This window comes from Protopterus annectens, chromosome 12.part0 (assembly GCF_019279795.1).
Source record: "Protopterus annectens isolate FY-2018-M chromosome 12.part0, PAN1.0, whole genome shotgun sequence".
Lineage (NCBI taxonomy): Eukaryota > Metazoa > Chordata > Ceratodontiformes > Protopteridae > Protopterus > Protopterus annectens.
In genome coordinates, this window is record NC_056746.1 from 701,303,549 (window position 1) to 701,325,495 (window position 21,947).

Genomic DNA, 21,947 nt, shown 5'->3' on the forward strand with positions numbered 1-21,947 from the left:
TTACACATACACAACAGCAAGATTTAAGTAATGCACATATAAACATGTCTTCCTTGCAAAAATGACTCATCCACTGATCTGCAGATTAGCAGTCAGGAATGCATGGGTGGAGCTCCATTGTGTGAAAGCTTTCACTATCTCCCAACACGGTCATTGAGATTGCCATTCTGCACAAATTCTTCACCTGTGAATTGTCAGACACATGATAGTCTAAGCCATTTCATGAATTCATCTGTGATAGCATAGCTGTGAAACATATCAGATAGTCTATCATGGCTTCCACTCCAGTAATGTGTCATAACATCACTCTTACACACATATATGCATCTCATTCCCTATCTGAGAATTCATGTGAAGTAAAAAAAATGTATGGACATGGACATAATGTTGAATGCTACAAGAAATTACTCTTGCTGTTTCCACTGCTGCAAAATGGTTGCTATCAAACAACAATATTAACTAGCAGTAACTGAAAATGTAACTCCTTTGGCAAAATCTGATCAGAATTTGCTTTTGACCATATTCATATGGTGATGCCTACACTAATATGTTTACACCCACTGTGTGACAGAAAGCAATACTGATAGCTGTATGAGGAGATAATTATTCTTATATGTATAACAGGCCCTATGGTTTAAAGTACTTTTGATTGGATATCTGACTTAGTAATACAATATGATGTTGTGAATTATGATCCAAACAATGACTGCATCTATTTGAAAAAAAAGTATTTTGCATATTCCCCCATTCATGTGTCTTTCTCCCTTCAACTATGTGCTGTCTGATGCATGTAATATGATTTTCCCTGTGGTGTCAGCAATTAATGTGCAATTCTACAGAATGTAGACTTAGATAGGCAGGTGTTTAAATCTTGCAATGCATAACTATTCATTAATTCTATCCTTAAAGTGCTAAAAAGTTATCCAACAAGCCTTCCCCTACCCCCTGTCCCTGAAAACCAACATAACCCTCTTTTCCTTTAATAAATAAAACATTTCCATAATCCATAAAAAAATTACACAAATTAAAGCCAAACACCACTGCAACTCACTAACTGCCACCAGAATACCTTTATATGGTATCTAATGCAACAGTATACCCCATAACAATACTTATCACTTGCTCCATCAAAGAATGTAAAATCCCTGACATATGGAGGTCTTCCTACACTATATCCCTACCCACAGGTGATAACTACACTTATTTCTATAATCATAGACCCACTGTCATCCTATCCCCAATATCCATGATCTAAGAAAGATGTATACACACACACAACCTACAAAATACATAACCACTAACAACCTCATCACAAACACCTATCATGGCTATAGACCCAAACATAGCACTACCACACCCTTCTTAGTTTCACAAATAATATAAACTCTGAATGGAAGAAAAGTCACCTTGTATCTCCTATCTTCCTTGTTCTATCCAAGGCATTTGATGCTGTTCCAACTCAACAGCCACTAAACTCTCTCAACCTGTAATATCCTGGTTTCACAACTACCTCACTGACAGAAAACAGGCAGTTAAGTGGCAGGAAACTTACTCTTCTTTCCTTTCTGTAACTATTGGGGTACTGCAGGACCCCATTCTTTGTCCACTATTCTTTAACATCTATATCAGCTCTCTGCACAAAGCATCAGAAGATGCCACAATATTATAATATGCAGTTGACTCCACTATTATCTGCTCACCCCCTATTTTCTCATCACTTATAAAATTATATAGGACTCCTTCACTTCTATTGAAACCTGGCTCACCATCTCTCAATAGCTACTTAACCCAAATCAAACAAAACTAATGCTTTTCACTTCCAAAAACAATAATGACCTCAAACAAACCTTCACCATCATGATACCTGAATGGAATTAGTACCATACACCATACTACTAGGTGTAATCATAGACAACAAACTCAAATTCAGCCAGCTTATATCATACATGGTAAAAAAACTGACAAAAAACTTGGCACCTTAAATAGATGAAAATATGTCCTTTCAAACACTAGCAAAATAGCATAGCAACTACCTTTCTACTGTCATCAATTTCATTAGCCTTACCTATACTTACAAACCTAAAATCCAACTTTAAAGCAAACCTAAGCTCTTGCTATAACAAAATAGCAAGACTTGCCTCAAATCTTCCTTCCGCTACCTATCACTGCCTAGCACTGCAACAACTGAAATGGCTAGAACTCCCAAACCACTAAGCCTATTTCCAGTTAGTCATAGTCCACACACTAGTATATCAACCTGAAAACTGCCCTGCTTTACACAACCTTTTAAGCAACTATGTTCCTACTAGACAGTTTAGATTGAGCTCTCAAGCCCTCCCCATTACCACCATATCTAAAGATTCATCAGGTGACTCACCCATGTCACGCAACTATGGAACTCCCACCCTCTCAACATAAAACGCACTTCAGACCAATCCAAATTCAAAATTCTTCTCAAAGAATACTCTTTTCAAAAGTGTGTATGCTCTTGGAAAACCCCTGACTAATCTATCATTATTCTACAACACCAACACCCTGTCATACTCCGGATATATCCTAAACCTATTATGCTTTAAATTACCAAACAATATTCTACTACTATTCTCAAATATATCTTTTACTTTCTCCCTACTTTCACACAGGAAAGGTAAAAAAAAAAAAAAAAAAACGTTATATTCCCATCTCTTACACAGCATTATACAATACATACTCTATACCAATTGCACCACAATGTTAATTAAATGTCACCTACACAGGTGTGTGCAGTAGTTTCCTACACTGCATTCTGCAATAATTGATCCATACAACTTCAACCTCTCTGTCTAATCTGTAACTGGTAATCTTCTATACGTCAACATTTTTCTCTATAAACCCTATACTTACCTGTAATTTCTATCACCTCCTTTCTCTTTTCTTTTCCTGACACCACTTAACTACCAATTTAATTGCTTATTTCTTTTAATCCTAAAATGCAATGTATAACAATATAATTATGTCTGTCATAAAACTATGTTTATGTAAATGGTGTATTTTTTGTTTGCTTAATCTGCAACTGGTTTTAAATTACATTTGGATCTTTTCTACCTGAGCCTAAATTGAAATGGGATATGCTACCCATTCCAGTCAGACTATACCAGTAATTAAATGCTGAATAAAAAATAAATAAACTAGAAAGACAGTTCATAGGTTCATGGGTAGGTACTAGGCTATTGGCCCTAGGGCCAATATAAGCCTAGCCAAAAAGGTACCCTGGTTTTCGCCACGCAAGAAAATTATTTTCCTGTGCCCCTGTACCCTGGCTTTTGCCACCCAAGAAAATTATTTTCCTGTGCCCCTGTCAAGCAGAGCCACAGAAGTGATCCTCAGGGTGAATTTCCTATCTCCCATCCAATCATTAAGATTTGTTTTGAAGAGTGCTATTGAGGAGCTTTGTTTGATATAGATAGGTAGTTTGTTCCAGAGTATGGGAAGTCTCTGGGACAGGAATCTGTCCCTCCAGCATGTTCTGTTTATTGTGGTGACAAGGTTTAAGGCCCTAGAGCATGTAGCTCAGAGGGATTGGGATTTCTTTAAGTGGAGCATGTCCAACAGCTCTGGGTTTGACATAGCTTTATATGTTAGGCAGAGATCGTCTCTGAGTAGGCGATATGCAATGGAGTAAAACTGGAGTTTTTTGAGATGGTCTGCATAGGGCATCTGTTTGAGGCCAGTAATCCTCTTTATGAAGTATTTCTGTGGCCTTTCCAGTTGTTGTAGATGTCTTGTGAGGCACATACCAAAAGGAGCACTATATTCTATAATGAGTTTAATAAGTGACGAGTAGAAGGGAACAATGACCTCCTTTTTCCTGGATGAGAAACCTTTTGTGATGAGGTATGCCATCTAGAAGGATTTCCTGACTACTGTGGTGACGTGATTATCAAAGGAGAGACTGCTGTCCACCTGTATCCCAAGGTCTCTTAACACACTTTCAGTGTTAAGTAGACTACCGCCTATGTGGTAGTTCATGGGTACAGAGTTTTTACCAAAAGGGATGACAAACTTTAGTAACTAACAGGACTGGCTTACTCAAAGGATGCAATGTAGATAAATCAACCTAATGGTAGCAATTACATGACCACAGAGTTTTAATCTTAGCGTATAAAAAATTTATTTCTCCACTTTCATCTAAAAGACTTTACCAGAAAACTAAAACAGAAATCCTAAAAAAAATCACTTCTCTTATACACTTCTCAATAAAAAGCAATGCAACAATAAAACAATTAACCAATGAAGCTATCTAAACACCTGTATTACTTAAAAAAGAAGGTTATCTGACTTATTTATTAACTCTTGGCCTCCTGCTTTTCAAGAAGCATTTGATATTAATATATTCATTCAGACTGGGTAGTTGATCTGCTTCAAGTGTTATTTGCCACAACATCTCTTTATGTTCAAGGTCATTTTTAAAATCACCCCATCTCTGGTCTGAAACCCCAACTTCTAATATAGATAATAATTTTTTTTTGTATTTCTGACATACTAAAGTGTGCTTAAATAGTGTCCCTAGTTTTAATACCATATATATGTTCTCTTATGTGCTCCATAAGAGTACAGGTAGCCATCCTCACATAGAAGGCATCACATCCACTGCATAAACTAATATACACTACCCCCTTGCTTCTACAAGTGAGATATCCAGGAACTTTAAAGGATTGTTCACAATGATTCACCATAATATAAGGACCTTCTGAAATGAACCTACAAAAGTTGCAGTGCCCACATTTATTCATCCTCACCAGTTTTTATTGTTGGGCACTACAACTGAAAATGTTGTGCTATCATTGGACAATAACCTTTTCATGCTGAGCAAATTATGATAAACAAAATTAGACTTAACACCAATGGCCTTTACCAGTTCCTCATTCCCTTCCAAAATCTTCCAATTATGTTGTACAATATTTCTGATGTTCGCATTATCAACTGTCATATCAGGAGTCACATAACCCCCAAACTATCCCCACTCTTAGCTCTTTGACCATCATTAATTGACAGTGAATTACAGTTTAATGGAAGTTTTAAAATGAGGGATACTAGGTGGGTCTCTTTCTCAAAATGTCATTACTTACCCACTCAAGATATTCTTTATCATAGCCTCTATTGACAAATAAGTGTGTTATGAATTCAAATTTCTTCCTAACTATTGTGTCATCAGAGGTCATATGGCTAGCAAGAATATACTGCCCTTTTGGTATATTTCTCTTTATGTGTTTCAGATGACTATTGTTATAGTGTAAATATCCATTTGCGAATGTCTCTTTTCTATGGATCAAGCTATCAGAACGTTTGGGCTCACAATCCCATCTTAAACAAATGTCCAGAAAATTAACTTCATGACCACAGTTCTCTTTAACTAATTTAATGTAGTTGGATCTAGCATTCAGGCCTAGAATGAACCTGTCCACATTCACCTCCGTACCTTCAAAGATGAAAAACAGATCATCCACAAATCTAAAATAACAGTGTATCTGAAACTGTTTTTTTAAGCTCTACTACGATATTATTTTCCCACCATGCCATTGCTATACTGGCATAGGATGGTGCTGCCGGTGACCTCATCACGGCACGCTTTTCTTGTTTGCAACACATTCCATCAAACAAGAAAAACATTATTGTTCAAAAGTACTTCTATCAAACTATACAAAAAGTGTATTTTGTAAATACTAAATATTTTGTTCTGAGATAAAAAAAATCCCTGACTGCCTCAACACTTTCTTCATGGGGAATACATGCAAATAATGAAACTACATCTAGGGTAACAAAAATATCTTTGCTGTTATCATCTTCAAACACCTGAGAAAATTCTCTGATTTTACTTAAGAAATTCCACAAATCTTTTAGGTGTGTTGGTAGTTTTTGCACCACTGGATTTAAAAAGGAATCAACAATCAGAGCCATCCCGTCCGTGATGGAATTAGGAGCTGATACCAATGGTGGATTTACCTTATTTTTGTGAATTTTGGGGAAGCCAAACAGCACCCCCCCATTCTAGGTTTTTCAACCATACAAAAATTATACAGCTGGCAATCAATTTCTTCATTCATCAAAGCATCATACAAAAACATTTCAATATAATTGTACCTATCAAAGTTTCATTGACAGTCACTCTTTTATATTCATCTGTATTTTACAATAATCTCAACATACTATATTTCTACTGTTCAACAGTCATAACAACAATATTACCCCTTTGTCACTTTTCATAAACCATAACAACAATATTACCCCTTTGTCACTTTTCATAAACCTTAAGTTCCTATTAGCTTTTAATTCAAGTAATGCCATTTTTTCATCTTTAGTTAAATTATCATACCATTTTTTTGTTCTTATTATTCTTGCTTAAGGCAAATTTAAACTCATTGATACAAATGTCTTCAAACACCCCTATAGTATGTTGCAAAGAAGGTGTGAAGCTTGAGGGTTCAACATATTTAACATCTTCTCTAACAACATGTTTTAATAAATATTCTAAATTAAGCTTGCGTGTATACTTTTTAAAGTCCAGTACAGTTCTTGAATATTCTGCGCTTCTCGTTGAAAAAAAATGAGTCCATAGCTCAAAACCTGATAATGCGCCTGTAAAAATGCTACACCAGACAAATTTATGATATTAAAGCCTTCTAAATTATACCGTAAAGTTCCTCCATTGATAACTCTCATATTGTCTGCCCTCTTATTCTCAATGGTCTCAGTTGTAGTGATTTGTTGTCTTTCTTCTGTAAAAAAAAACTTCTGTCTGGCCCCATTGCCATTATTTTTTGAAAGACTTGTATCTTCAGTCTCAGACCCACCTTGCAACTCATTGACACTATCTCCTGATGTAACTACGTTACCAAGTGTAATAGGAGGTTTATTTAAAACCTCCGTTCTAAAGAACTTCGTCATCACACCTGAAAATTTTGATTCACCACGCTTGCCCAGGTCCTTCTAAAGGTGGAGAGAGTGTTTTTCCCTTGTTTAACCTTATTATTTTTGTCTTTATTAATATAAGCCAGATCAAAAGTCTCAAAGGCACTATGATTCTCATAAGCTGTGATGTCTCTCAACAGTTTATTATGTTTACATTGCATAACCTCATTCTCATGTTTCTCCATTTCACTCGATATCTGGTCATAAGTTTTTTTGCATTCAAGTTCTGTGGATAAGTCCAAGACTTCCTTATCCAAGACCAGAATCTTCTCTTTTAAACCAGTCATTTTTTGTTGTTATTTTCCATGAGTAATTTCAACAAATTTAAACCAGCTTCATTAAAAAAGCTTGTTAGCTCACTAAAAAAAGGATAGACTGCAGTAATACCATTCAGGCACTTAAAGAACCTGAACTCTTCAGAATTATAGCAAGTTCAGTACATCTCTCAAAATATTTATTTTCTAAATCAAGAGACCTATACTTTTTCAGGAGTTTACAAAGTTTTTCAAATTTATTGCAATACTCTTCTGACCTAACTTTAGGAGTTTTATAATCTGCTTTCACAAAAGGATCATGTTTATTGTCCAACACTGCCCATATATCATTATACTGAGTCTGTCCATAAACCTTAGTGCCAGTTCTATCCCCTTCCATAACTGGCAGTCACGTTGTCATATCAGTCACAGTAGCCCTATTATCCTCCAAACTAGGAGGTGTCTCACTTTCCTCTGCTCTTATTATTATCAATGTTTTTAACATTTTTTTGTATTTCAGCCACAGAGGTCAGTAAGATACGTAGTAAACTCAAATCACTTATGGATGGTTCCAGTGTTTGAAGGTTGCCAATGTCTTTGTTTATAAGTTCCATGATAATACGTTCCTTGGCCTTGCAGATCAGGCTCATCAGACTGATGGGGTTGTAGTTCTCGGGATCCAAGGTGGATTCCCCCCTGTGGAGTGTGATAACTGTAGCTGTGCATCACTCAGTATTACTTAAAAAAGAAGGCTCTTTGACTTATTTATTAAACTTTAGCCTCCTGTTTTTTAAGAAGCATTTGATAGTAATATATTTATTCAGACTGGGTGGCTTATCTGCTTCAAGTATTATGCTACCATGTCAATTTGTTATACAGCAAAGAACATAAATTTGTCAAACCCCACACAGGTGAGCAAGTGCCTGTTGTGGGGACTGGAAGAATAAGTTGCTGCATAAAGAAATGCTTTGGAAGTTGAGATTTAATGCCACTGTGCCACCAGGCTCAAACGAAACAGTTTCTATTGCAAGTGAGCTAAAAGAAAGATCAATAAAAATATAGATTGTCTAAATGCAAGTTGGCAAAATATAAGTTGATGCAATGTACAAAAGAACATGCAATTGTTGCTTTTGTAGTATGGCTTTTGCAAGCATATTAGCTACATTATTTTTATATTTATTTTTATTTTTATATTCAGGATGTTTCATTTTGCAACCATTCATTACACATATTTATTCAAGGTTAATGCTAACTGAGTATGTAGCTTTAAATGCAGGACCTGGCTTCGTGACTTGTTTTCAATTAAGGGTGGAGTTTTGGTTATGAAAGCCTAGCTGCTCTAAATGCAATGGTTCTGATGATGTATTTTACTTGTAAGATGAAAGCGCTAAACCTGTTTGATTTTTTACAACAGTAGTTTGTTTTTAAACTTTTTAAAGCTGTAACACAATAAACACTTTGTGGATACAAGTTCTGGTCCCTTGGAGCACCTGGTTTATTTTATTTATTAAAACCTGAAGCAGATAAACCACCCAGTCTGAATGAATATATTAATATCAAATGCTTCTTGAAAAGCAGGAGGCTAAGGGTTTATAAATAAGTGGGAAAGCCTTCTTTTTTAAGTAATACAGGTGTTCAGATAACTTCATTGGTTAATTGTTTTATTTTCTCATTGCTTTTTATTGAGAAGTGTATAAGAGAAATGATTTTTTAGGATTTGTGTTTTAGTTTTCTGATGAAATCTTTTTTGATGAAAATGGAGAAATAACATTTTTTTATACGCTAAAGTTCGTGCTGCGCTTTGCTCATTTAGAGACATTTATTGACCTTCATGGACCATCGAAACTGGTGTTTTTTCTGGTTTGTGGATTATTTGGACACAGGTTTCAAATACTTTTGTTGCTTATTAGAGTTTTAATCTTTCTCATTTCCTCTTTTAGGAAACCTATCTGCATTCCAACTCACTGCTTATGTTATCAGTTTAATTGTGTGGTTTCTAGTACTTGTGATTTGCCTTCTTCCATGACACCAGTGATTAATGCACAGCTCTTGAGAACTTGGATATAAATAGGTAGGTGTTTAAATTCAGCAATCTGTATCTAGTATGAGTATGTAAGAAATGGATATAGGCAGGCATGGCTTTTCCAACAAATCTCATGTATACAAATCAACGTAGTGGTACCATTTACATAGGGATAGAGAAACCCCAAGTGTGTTCTCCCTTTTAGGAAAGCCCAATGTATTTCAATGCACTGTTCAAGTTACTTATTCAGCTATCTGGCTTCTGACAGCTACAGCATGATGTATGTGGCATGCATTCACAGTTAATGCTCAGTTCCAGAAATGTGGATTTAGATAGGTTGGTGCTTGAATCTGGCAATGTGTGACTACTGTATGTGAGCTTGTAAGCAAATAGTGACAGGCAAGACTGGCTTACTTAACAGATATGATGTAATGTGAATAATTCAGCTTAGTAGTAACATTTTCATGGCTACAAGTTCTGATCATAGGATCATAGGATCATAAGAGGTTACTAGGCTAATGGTCCCAGGGCCCTTACAAGCCTAGCCAAGTTCAACCCATATTCTCAAGGGTGGCTTATTCAAGCAGACACTAAAATCCACACCTATTGCCCCTGTCCAAGTGGGACACAGATGGGACCTCCTGGGTGAATTTCTGGTTACACATACAATCATCCAAATTACACTTAAATAGGGCCAATGAGGAGCCTTGTTTAGCATGAATATGAAGCTTGTTCCAAAGGTTGTGCAACCTCTGAGAAAGCTATCTCCCCAGCAAGTTCTGTTGATGTCATACACCAGGTTAAGGTCCTTTGAGTGAGTGGCCCATGTACCATTTGACTTGTGAATGTGTAGCATTTCCATTAAAGCTGGGTCAGAGATTGCTGTATATTCAAGGTACAGGTCACCTCTGAGCAGGCAGTACAACACAGAGTAAAGTGACAATGATTTCAGTCTGTCCACATAAGATAGATCTTGAAGACGCTGAATTTACTTTGTAAAGAACCTTTGTGGTCTCTACAGTTACTGCAGGTGTTTGGAAAAGAACATACCAAAGGGAGTACTATACTCTATTAGTGGCCTGATGAGGAAAGAGTACAGGTGGTTATAACCTTTTTTTTCTGGAGGCAATTCCCTTACTTATGAGATGAGCAATATAAAATACCCTTTTTGTCACTGTGGAGACGTAGTGATCAATGTTAAGGTTGCTGTTGACTTGTGTGTCCAGATCTCTCGACACTAACTTTGTGTTTAGGCTATTGTTATTGATGTGGTAGTTTGCAGTAACATCAGCATTGTGAAAGGGAATGATAATGCATTTATTTGCATTAAGTTTAAGATCATGACTTTGGCAGCAGTTATTAGTCTGCGTAAGACCTTCAAGCAGGATGTTGACATCTCTAGGAATCATTGGATCATAGGAAGTTACTAGGCTATTGGCCCTGGGGCCCTTTCAAGCCTAGCCAGGAGTTTATCCCCCAAAAAGAAGCCTCACTCAGCACCTTTCACTCCTGTCAATGAGGGATAAAGGTGGAACCCCTGGGAAAAATGTGTCGTTTCCCATCCACTCATTAAGGTTGCGCTTGAAGAGGGTCAGCAAGGTACTCTGTTTGACATGTATGGGAAGTCTATTCCAGAGATGGGGCCGCCTCTGGGAGACAAAACTGTCTCTCCAGCAGGTTTTGTTTATGTTGCATATTAGATTTAGGCCTATTAAGTGGATATTGCTCGAGGAGCTAGACTGACGGATATGGAGCATCTCTAGTTGGGCAGGGTCCGATATTGCTTTGTAGGTGATACACAGATCACCTCTAAGCAATCTGTATGCTACCAAGTAGAGTGATAGTGATTTCAGCCTTTCCACATAGGACAGGTGTTGGAGGCCATGGATTCTCTTTGTGAGGTATTTCTGTGGCCTTTCCAGTTGGTGCAAGTGTTTGGAGAGGTACATACCAAATGGTGTGTTGTACTCAATTATAGGTCTAATAAGAGAGGAGTACAGAGAGGTAATAACCTTTTTTTATTCTGGATGAAATCCCTTTACTTATGAGATGAATGAAGCAAAAGGCTTTTCTGACCACCACCGCCATGTGGTGGTCGAATGTGAGATTGTTGTCAACCTGAGTACCTAGGTCTCTCACCACAGGTTGTGTGCTTAGGGGGTTGCCATTGATGTGATAATAAGTAAGGGACGTGCTTTTGCTGAATTGAATGATAATACATGTTTTGCATGGTTTCAATGATCACTTCCAGTTTGCAGTCATCAGTAAACTTTGTCAGCAATGGTCCTTTAGTTTCATCCTGTACTTTGGAGAGGTAGATTCCAAACAGTAGGGGTCCCAGAACCAAGCCCTGTGGAACACCATTGGTTATGCATCTGCTGGAGGAGGTGGAGTTCCCTATTTTGACCATATGAGTTCTATCAGTGAGCCAGTTTGCAAACCTCCTGACAATATATGGGTTGATACCCAGTTATTAATTTCTCCAAATCTTTTGGGATTTCTAATACCATGACAGGACTGGACCCCACTCCTAAGTCAAAGTATGATTAAAGTCCATGAAATTACTATTGTTTCAATCTTTGATGTCAGCTGGTACCCAGCTGGGTGAGATTATCAATGATGCCTGAGTGGGGAATTGTAGCAAAGGGCCTGGCTAAGTCTAGGTAGGCCATATGCACAGAGTTGCCCTTGTATAGGGCTTTGGTGACTGTTTCAAAAAATGTCCACCAAGTTTAGCAGGCATGATCTCCCCTTGACAAAGCCAAACTGGGTGGGGTCAGGCATTTTGAGATTTACTGTATCTTTGTTAATAAGGTCCATGACGATTCATTCCATGACCTTGTAGATAAGGCTGGTCAGGCCAATGGGTCTATAGTTTATTTGGTCTGTGGATGCACCCGCTTTATGCAAAGGGATGATGGTAGCTGTTTTCCATTCCACTGGGGCAAAGCTAGTGTTTAGGCTGTGATTGAAAAGTGTGCCCAATGGTGTTGCTATTTTCTATATTAACTCATGTAGAACACAGACTGGGATGTTGTCTGTTCCCATAGATGCTGTGTTTTTGGCCTTTGAGAGGGCATTTAAGACCTTCTCCTTGGAGATACTAGGTGGGGGACAAGTGTTAGGGATGCTTTGGGGTATATGTGGTGGAGACAGGAGAGTGAGGTTTTCATTGAACCTGTCAGCCAGAAGATTTGCTATACCCACAGGTTCTGTATATGTAGTACCATTAACTACAAGTTTAGTGCAAATCTGGGCCTTACCTTTGAGGTTAAACCGTTACAGATGTAACTAAAGAATGCCTTTTGGTTATCCTTAGTTAGGAAAGCTGATATGGATTTGTAGTTAGCTTTGGTGAGCTTCATTAACAGTCTTATTTGCTTGTTTAAGTTGAGGAGGGCGTGTTTCCAGTTTTGACACCATTCCTTCCTACTGTTAGACAGCAATTTCTTTCTCCTCTTGTATAGCCTATTAATGGCAGTTGTCTACCAGACAGGTTGTTTTTTCCTTGAAGATCTTGCTTTGGTTTTATCAGGTATGGCAGAATCAATACAATTGTACAGTTGCTCATATAAAGCATTGGTGTATAACTCAGCATAGGTGTCTATTCCATTAGTAGGTGAGGGGCTATGAAGCTATTTATGCTGTCACATAAGAGGTTTTAATTGGCCTTGGAGAAGTTTATTAGTCTAGTTGTTGCTATGTGGGGGGGTCTTGTGTTATAGTTATTTCTAATGACGCTGATTCATGATCAGATCTCACCAGGTACGGACACACACTGAGGGTGGTGCAGCAGTCCCCCATGTTGGTGATCACCAGGTCCAGGAGGTTTGAATTCCTCATGGGTGTGTCAACCAGCTGGTCCAGGCCATTGGAGTTAATGAAGTCCAGGAATCATTGGGCAAGTGAGTTAGAACAGGTATAATTTACCAAGTCAATGGCTGGGTAATTAAAGTCACCCAAAACCAGAATGTTTGCCTGTATCTTGATTGACTCAAGTAGATCCAAGTATGCTGAGGGGATGTCTTGATACATGGAGGGGGTTCTATACCTGGCAATGACCTGAAGCAGAGTCTTACCTACAAGCAATTGCACCTGAAGTTATTCAAGGGAATCATGCTGTTTAACCAATCTAGAGGTGTATTTATCTTTAATGAATATTGATACACCACTTCCTGTAGTTCTCACACCTTCAGTTTGGGATCAGAATGTGTGGAAAGAAATGTAACCTGGAAGTAGTCCTCACCTTGGGAGATGCTGGCATTTGTCCACAGACTGAGACCTGGTATAGCTATGGTGCTCTCTGCAGCCTTAAACCAGGTCTCAGTCTGTGGGCAAATGCCAGCATCTTCCAAGGTGAGGACTACTTCCAGTGAGTGCAGTTTCTGGTTTAGACTCCTAGCATTTAACAGCATACCTTGAGATTGTTTTTAGAGGGTAATTTTACATTTGGAACTTTGTTCTTGTGACATTGTCTAAAAAAGGCACTATGGGGTGGCAAGAGTAATTGAAATCCCAGGGGTGACAGATAAAGACCATTTCTGACAAAGCATCAAGGTCTGTTGACCATGTCATCCCTGGCTGACTGATACTCGATCCCCTTTGAATGACACCAGAAACAAAGTCAACTGTTGAAGTCAATCATTTTTTATTTGTATTGAGGTATCATTTTAGGCAAAGGTAAAATGCTGTTTAAGGCTGGGGAACATACCTACCTGTGACACAGAATCAGAGAGCTCAGTCATGTCTTGCTTCATATTGTACAGTGAGGTATGTCTCAAGTCATTCAAACCAACATGGACTATGATGGAGTCATAACAGTGCCTGTTGTTGTGACTTGAGTACATGTGTAATGTGGAAGATCCTGGTACCTGACAAACAACTGACCGTGGCTTTTTCCTTATCCAACCTGGAGAGAGGGACATCTGTGTGTCTCACAATTGAGTCGCCCTTCAGTAGGATGCTTGTTTTTGTGTTATGCCTTATGGGCTTGACTGATGAGGCACTGGTGTGTGATATATAATGTTTACTATATTCTGCAGAGGATGTATTATGTGAATCGTGCTTGTGTTTGTGTTAGGGAGGTCGCTGATGTTTAGGTAAGCTTCTGGTAAGGACCTCCACATATGTAGGTTTATATGTTGCTGGTTTGGTAGGTGCAGGAGATGATATGTGCATGCTGACAATCTCCTTAGTATCAGATGAACTGACTGGCAAGTGAGAGAGCTTGGATTGTAGGTTCCTGATATAGATGCACCTGTCACATAATGAATTTGTGTGGACTAGAAGAAGTGGGTTGTCATTGTACATGAGGCAATTGCTACATCCCCTCAGGATGCCCATGTCAACCAGGCTGGCTGGAAAAACTGTGGGAAACTGTACATCTATAATGCTAGGTAAGATGCTGTGGTCAGAAAATAGGGAGAGGACAGGAAGGACCAGGTAAAGCACAGGACAGGAGAAGTGGACAAAACAATAAAAAAGGGCTAGTGGCTAGGATCTGTGTTGGTACCTCAGAAGCTTCACTGAATGTATCACCTGTCAGTGAGGGACAATCAAGAGAACTCACCAATGGAGCAACAGCAGAGTACTAAGGGAAAATTTGCAGGCAGCAGTGTTTGTGTCTATAACTGCCAATGGTGCCCGCCACTACTTGTTAGTGTGAGATGGGCAAACAAGTGCAAACCCACACAAATGTTGCGCTTAAATAGCAAACTAGAGCAAACAGATTTATTAAATTAACCAATAAAAAAAAGCTCAAAATTGAGCCCTGCTCCTACAGCCTTCACTCAGATGAGTTCTAACTACCCACTCCTGCCACTAGGGTGCAGGGGAACCCTCTCCAACAAAAGATGGTCTGGTTTAGTGCTCAAGTTATACATACAGATTTAAATTCATCAGGTCTTATTCTAGTCTATGCTACAGCAGTTAAACAAGTTCAGAAAAAATAGTTCAAATAAAAAGTGATATGGTAAAAATGCAGTTCAGAAGCCAATATAGAGTGAAAATTTCTACTTTAGTTTTGCAGAGATCAGCAGATGCCTTGGATTGATCAGATAAATGCAGCTGAGCAGTAGCTGGTTGCCAAACTCTGTGGAGATTTGCTAAAACAAGTGCAAACCCTCACAAATGTGGTGCTTATGCAAATGAGAACAAACTGATTTAAACAAATCAACCAATAAAAAAACTCAGAACTGAGCGCTGTTACAGCAACCTTCAATTAGGCTAGTTCTAACTGCACACTCCTGCCACTAGTGTGCAAGGGAAGTCTCTCCAACAAAAGATGGCCTAGTTTAGTGCTCAAGTTATACAAACAGAACTAGATTAAGCAGGTCTGAATCTAGTCTATGCTACAGCAAACAAAGTGCAACAATTTAAAAAAAAAACATTTCAAATAAGCTGGCACAATAAACCTTCAGCTAGCAACTCCCAGCTCAGAAGGGATGAGGCTATCCTCTCCTCCCACAAAAGTGTAGACTACAAACTTTCTTAATGTAAAATAACTGATCTGAAGACCAAGCACTTAAACCAGAACTAAGACACTTTTAGAGTAATAGACAGACTAAGCCTTCATCCAGCAATTCCCAACTTAGAAGGATGCCTACCTGCCCTGCCACAAAAGTGTAGACGACAAACATTCTTAAAAATGGCAAACTCTTCAGCACACACTATTTTTACAGTGGTAGTATTCTTTAGGTTCTAGGTCTTAAACTGAATTTTATAAGTCACGGTAAACACAGTAACTATTACATTTGCAATATTTTATAAACAACTTACAATATCTCTGCAACCACTTAAGATACACACACACTGTCAGCAACATTTAATCATCTAGCTGAGAGCTTCCATATGAGGCCAAGGAGTTCTGTCTCTGTTATTTAGTTGTTGAGAAATTTAGAAAAATGTGAAATTTGTATTTGTATAAATTAATATCATAAAAGCAACAATTAATATATATTTACCTGCACTAGGCAGAGATCAAATATAAATGCAGTTGTTTGCCATTGTGTAAGCTTTAAGATTAAATCTTTTAAAACCTTGTACATAGTATGTTTTAGAATTATTGATGCAAATATGAATAAGCAATACTTGATGCCTAGAGGCATCAGTAGGAGTTAACTGCAGATGAACCTGGAGGTGTCACTCGGAAGTAATGAGTTAAGTGGAAAGGGAGAAAGCAGAAGATAATTCAAGGTTAAGAAACTAAAGAGGTGGGCCTTCTCAAATGATTTCTCTCCACTCAATAGAATGAGCTGATGAGATGGGAGTGTCCAAAATCAGATTTATAGTATGGGTGGGCAACTGAATAACCTCCAAGTTTTAGAATACAACAATAGTTGGGCAGGCGGGTGGAAACAATAAAATGCAGAAAGATATCAGCAATATTCAGACTGAGTATAGCAAGCAAGTCAAACAAGCTCTCTAGCTAAACAGAAATGTTTCTAGCTAAATGAGGAATGCTATTTCTCTCAAAACTCCTTTTAGGGAAGTCATATACATTAAAATACCCTGCTCAAGATATCCCCTTCAATGGTTGTTTCTAACCACTGTGATATGACTTGTTCTGTGGCATTAGCAGTTAGTACACAGGTGTAGACATTGTAGAGTTAGGTAGACAGGTATTTTAATCCAGCAGAGTGCAACTACTATGATATATATTAGCTAGTGATAGCAGCAAGACCGCCTTACTCCACAGGTATGATGTGTACAATTCCATGTTATGCTGTACACATGGAAAAGGTTATGGTTCCCCAGTTGCTAAACTCTCTTTAGAGGGAGGCCATATGTATAACAATACACACTGTTCAAGTTGTCATTTCAACAAGCATCTATGCTATGACTAATTTTATGGCATCAGCTGTTCATGTAGATGTATGGAGACTATACGGGTGACAGAGACAGGTGTTCAAGTTCAGTAGAGTATAACTTACATGAGTGTGTACAAAACTAATTGGAAACTGTTAGAACTGGATTTTTTAGCAGCTATGATTGTGTACAATTCCACTTTGGAGGTACATTTACACAGGGAGAATTTTTGATTCTTAAATATTATGCTGCTTTTTGACATTCCAACACAATGCTCAAGCTTTTCCTTCAAATGTGTGCTTTCTTGTGAGCCATCAATTAGCGATCCAGAGATATGCAGCATTCAAATCCTATAGTGCATGACTTGTATTACTGTGTTCAAAATCAAGTAAGGAATGGGTTATTCAGCAGATGGTGATGTGTGAAATGTAAATTAGTGAACATGCTTTCACTTGTGCAGGGTTTTGATCCTCCAGGTGATACACTTCCTTTTAAGGGAGCCCATATGCATTCAAACACAATGCTCAGGCTATCCCTACAACTATGTTATGAGTTATTTTGTGGCATCAGCAGCTATTGCATCGGTTTACAGACTGTGAGCTATATGAACATGTGCTCACATTCAGCATTGTCTTCCTTGTACAAGTGTGTCAAAATAAAAACAAAAAGAGGACTTTTGTTTCATGATGGCAGACTCAACACATGATATTTTACAATTGTTTGACTGGTTGGTAATTTGGATGTCCTAAGTGTTCTATTTCATTGTAAACATTCCCAGTTTAATGGTATATATTTTGCATCTTCCATTGCTTGGCTATAAGCACAAACCAGCATCATTAATCAATGCTGGTAATTAGTAATTGTCATTCTGTATTCTGTGGAAAAAATTGATGGGAATTTGCCTTCCACTACATGGCTCTCCTGACTGTCATACAACAGAGGCTACAGACAATGCAGGGGTGACATTAACAGTGCTATAGACCTGTCTACATTTTTTGTAATCTCAAACATTGCAACTTCATAGTTCATGGTAACCATGATATGATGTTGCAGATGTCTGTGAGGTGTGTTGAGTTTTGTGATCCAACAATTACTGTTGTGAGTTGCACAATGCACAATTCAATAGTTGCTTCCCAATAATCTTGTCACACATCCTTCAGATGTGTATTTTCTCACCAGTGTTGTACCAGTTTTGTATGGCAGCAATAGCCAATACACATGTAATGTGACTGTGACTTAGGTAGACAGGCCTACGTGAAATACACTGAAACAGTGTATGAAACTATTGTTGCTAGATAATAATGATTTAATGCACAGTTGTGTTGTCATTATTTCTCCTTGGATACAACCCTTTCATAGATATTCCTGTGTTCACTTTTATCAATGGTCTTATTCATTCATACACAAATCTACTGATGAATGTCAGTCATGTGCATGATCTCTGGACAGATTTTCATCACAGTACAAGTTTAATGGCATATCTTATATTTCCTGTGTACCTGCATCTCACATTTTATGATTTTCACAGCTGTTCCAAATTGTGATACATAAGTAATTTGCTGCTCAACCTGACATTTGTGTTTCTAAGCTATATCCTTAAAGAGCATAGTCACTAATAGGTTCATAGGTTCATAGGTTGGTAAGGGGCTATCTGCCCGAAGGCATATATTAGCCCAGCCACATTGTGTGGTATTCACCACCCCTTTAGTAGTTCCGTAGACCCTTGTACTAGCAGCTAGTACCCTTGGCCCCTATCTAGTAGTGCTGTTGGTGTGATCCCCAGTGTGAACTTTCTGTTACCCATCCACTCATCAAGGTTCCTCTTGAAGAGTGATAGTGAGGGGCTCTGTCTTATTTAGATCGGGACCCTGTTCCATAGTAAGGGAAGTCTCTGCGAAGGGAATTTATCCCTCCAGCATGTTCTATTCATTGTTGTGTTGAGGTTTATATCCCTAGAGCGTGTAGCTCGAGTAGATTTGGTTTTGCTAAGATGGAGCATGTTCAACAATTCTGGGTTGGACATGACTCTGTACATTAGACAGAGATCGCCTCTGAGAAAGTGGTATGCAGCAGAGCACATTCTTAGCTTTTTCAATTGTGCTGCATAGGGCAACTGTTTGAGGCCAGTAATCCTCTTGGTTAGGTACCTTTGTGGTCTCTCCAGCTGCTGGAGATGTCTAGCCAGGTACATTCCAATTGGTGCATTCTACTCAATAATGGGTCTGATGAGGGAAGAGTAGAGGGGTACCATTATATCCTTAGATCTTGATGCAAACCCTTTTGTGATCAGATGGGTCACATAGAAGGATTTTCTAACCACTTTGGCAACATGGTTATCAAAGGAAAGCTGACTATCTACTTGGGTCTTGATCTTTTCTGTGTCTCACTTCCTACCCTTCACAACATACATTTTGCTGCCACATCTGTTGCTGTATCCACTTTTGAATCTTGAAGGAGCAGTATGTATAACTTTTCCCTATATTTTTACACTGTTACATGTGTTTGTACATTATGTCTGTACTGGTAGTTTGAGAGATGTTAGAAAAAATGTTACATGTCCATATTTTTCTCCTAAATATTTAATGACTGTCCGTTAATGTGAATGACAATGCCAGTAATGTTCCACATCTTTAAGAATTCACTCAGTGCACTGTATAAAACTACAAACCTTCACTGTTTATTTGTTGCTAGGCTTTTCCTTACTCATGTCTTCTTGATTTCCTATCTAATGTTGTGAGCTGTGTGGGCCCATGCTTCTGAATCTCTGGTTTATTGTGTACACTCTTGTTTACTTTATGCATGCGCACAGATCGAGGGCTTCCTTACCTCAACATGGCCACAGACCTCTGTTGTGGGTACGAGGAAATGCCTCTTGTTGTGTTGCGTACCCTGGCTTCCTCCATATTTGACTAACAATGTTGCTCATTGTGCTAATGTTAATGATCGTATTAGCTTCTGTGTGAAATGTATGCACCATTAATGAATCCCCTGGATACAGTTTTAGAAACAGTAACTATAAGAAAAGGTACAAGGTATGGTGAATGAGTGATCATGGGAAAAAAACAAAGTTTCATGGAATGTCATGATTTTCCCAGTACTTAAGCAAGTACAAAATACTGGAATTGTGCAGTATTTCCCAGCAAAATAGAAAAACAATATTCCTGCTATTAGAGTGGCAGCACAGACCATGACAGAACTGAATGATTTATACATCTGTGCTAGGAAGGTATTGTAGAAAGTTTACCTGTCCATACAAGGTCCAGCATAGAAAAAGGAGATGCTGTGACCAAGAACTTCAGCCTGAATGAGCAGTTCTTCTGAGTCCTGGTAAAGAGTCATTGATAGTCTTGAAATATGTAATATGAGTTTTTGTATTAGGGGCATGCCTCTCAACCTCTTAGCACAAAAAACATAGAGAAAGTGTAACAGAATGGGTGGACAAAGGCCCAAAAAATAGGGACTGATTTTAAATATTGCTCTTATAAATTTAGAAAGTTGCCAAAAATAACAGGCTTTGTCTTAGCATACATTTTTTTCTAAAAGATATGAATTCTGAAACACAAATGTATATCATTATTTAGCTAAGAACATCTCAGTGATTTTCCAGAAAATCACAAATTGTCCTGGTCCCCTTCAATAAACACATCACACCGAATGACATTTGATGACCTTTATTAAACTTTCATAAACATAACTTTGTTATCCAATATTTATTACTTACGAATGAATAGCAGTATATCTAGTTGAATTGCAACATCCACATCCATGTAATATTAACCAGGACAGTGTGACCTTGCTAATCCTGACCCAGTAAGCAGCGTCCACACCTCCAACTCACTTACTTATGAAGCAGTGTCCCACCACTCACTTCATTTACCATTTATTGAATTGCACATCCCACTTATTTTACTTATGAAGCAGCATCCCATTACTCACTTCATCTACCACTTATTGAATTAACCTCCAACCAAATAAGCTGCATCCTTACCCCCACTTGCTTATGTAATCAAGCCACCTTCAAATACTTCCTTTCCTTTCCCAATTCATTGGAATGATCATCCAAAACCAGAGGGGGAACAGAAGAGCACGCCTGTCCCTCTTCTCCACCCACCACCCTAACAAGGCTGTTCCCCCTCTGTCCAATAAACTTTCAGGAACTTAACCACCCTTAATTCAAGGCTGTTGCCCCTCTGTCCTACCAGACGTCCAACAACCTAACTCCTCATTAAAAGGAGTAGGCCAAAACGTCATTCAGTGTACTTCATCCCTTCTAACCTGTCATCCCCAGCCAAAGCCCCATCACCAGGTCATTATCTGCCAAATGCATCAAACACTAAAAAATCCCCTGCCATGGAAAACCATGTAAGACCAATTGCACCATCAAGCCTAACGGCCCCATTTTCCATTCCGATGTATCCATTAATGTCCAACAAAACTTCCTTTCCAATCAATATAATAATAAGCCAGCCAGCACCTAATATCAAAATATGAACAAGGAAACATTCACTGACATCATAGCATTTGCTGATCAACAATCACCCGCCGAATAATTTCGTCACATCCATAAAAGGAAATGCCACATGAATTGTAGCCTAATACCACCATTATCAAATCCAACCTTCAACCACAAGCTATCTTGCCAAATAGCCAATGTCTGTCAATCCTACCTCAAACTTCCAAACCGATGAACCGCCAACCAGGATTAAATTCCAGCCCCACAACCCTCATGGAGCTATACTACTCACAGCTAACTCCTCCTTGACCAACTGAACTGCTTAACATTGTCCCCAACCAGAGAAATAACCAAATCTTTCCCACCAAAACCCCAACCTACAATCAACTGCACAACAAATTGAACCATCAGACACCCGAAGGTCCTGCCACCCGGTTTTAAACCACTCATCCTTACACTTCCC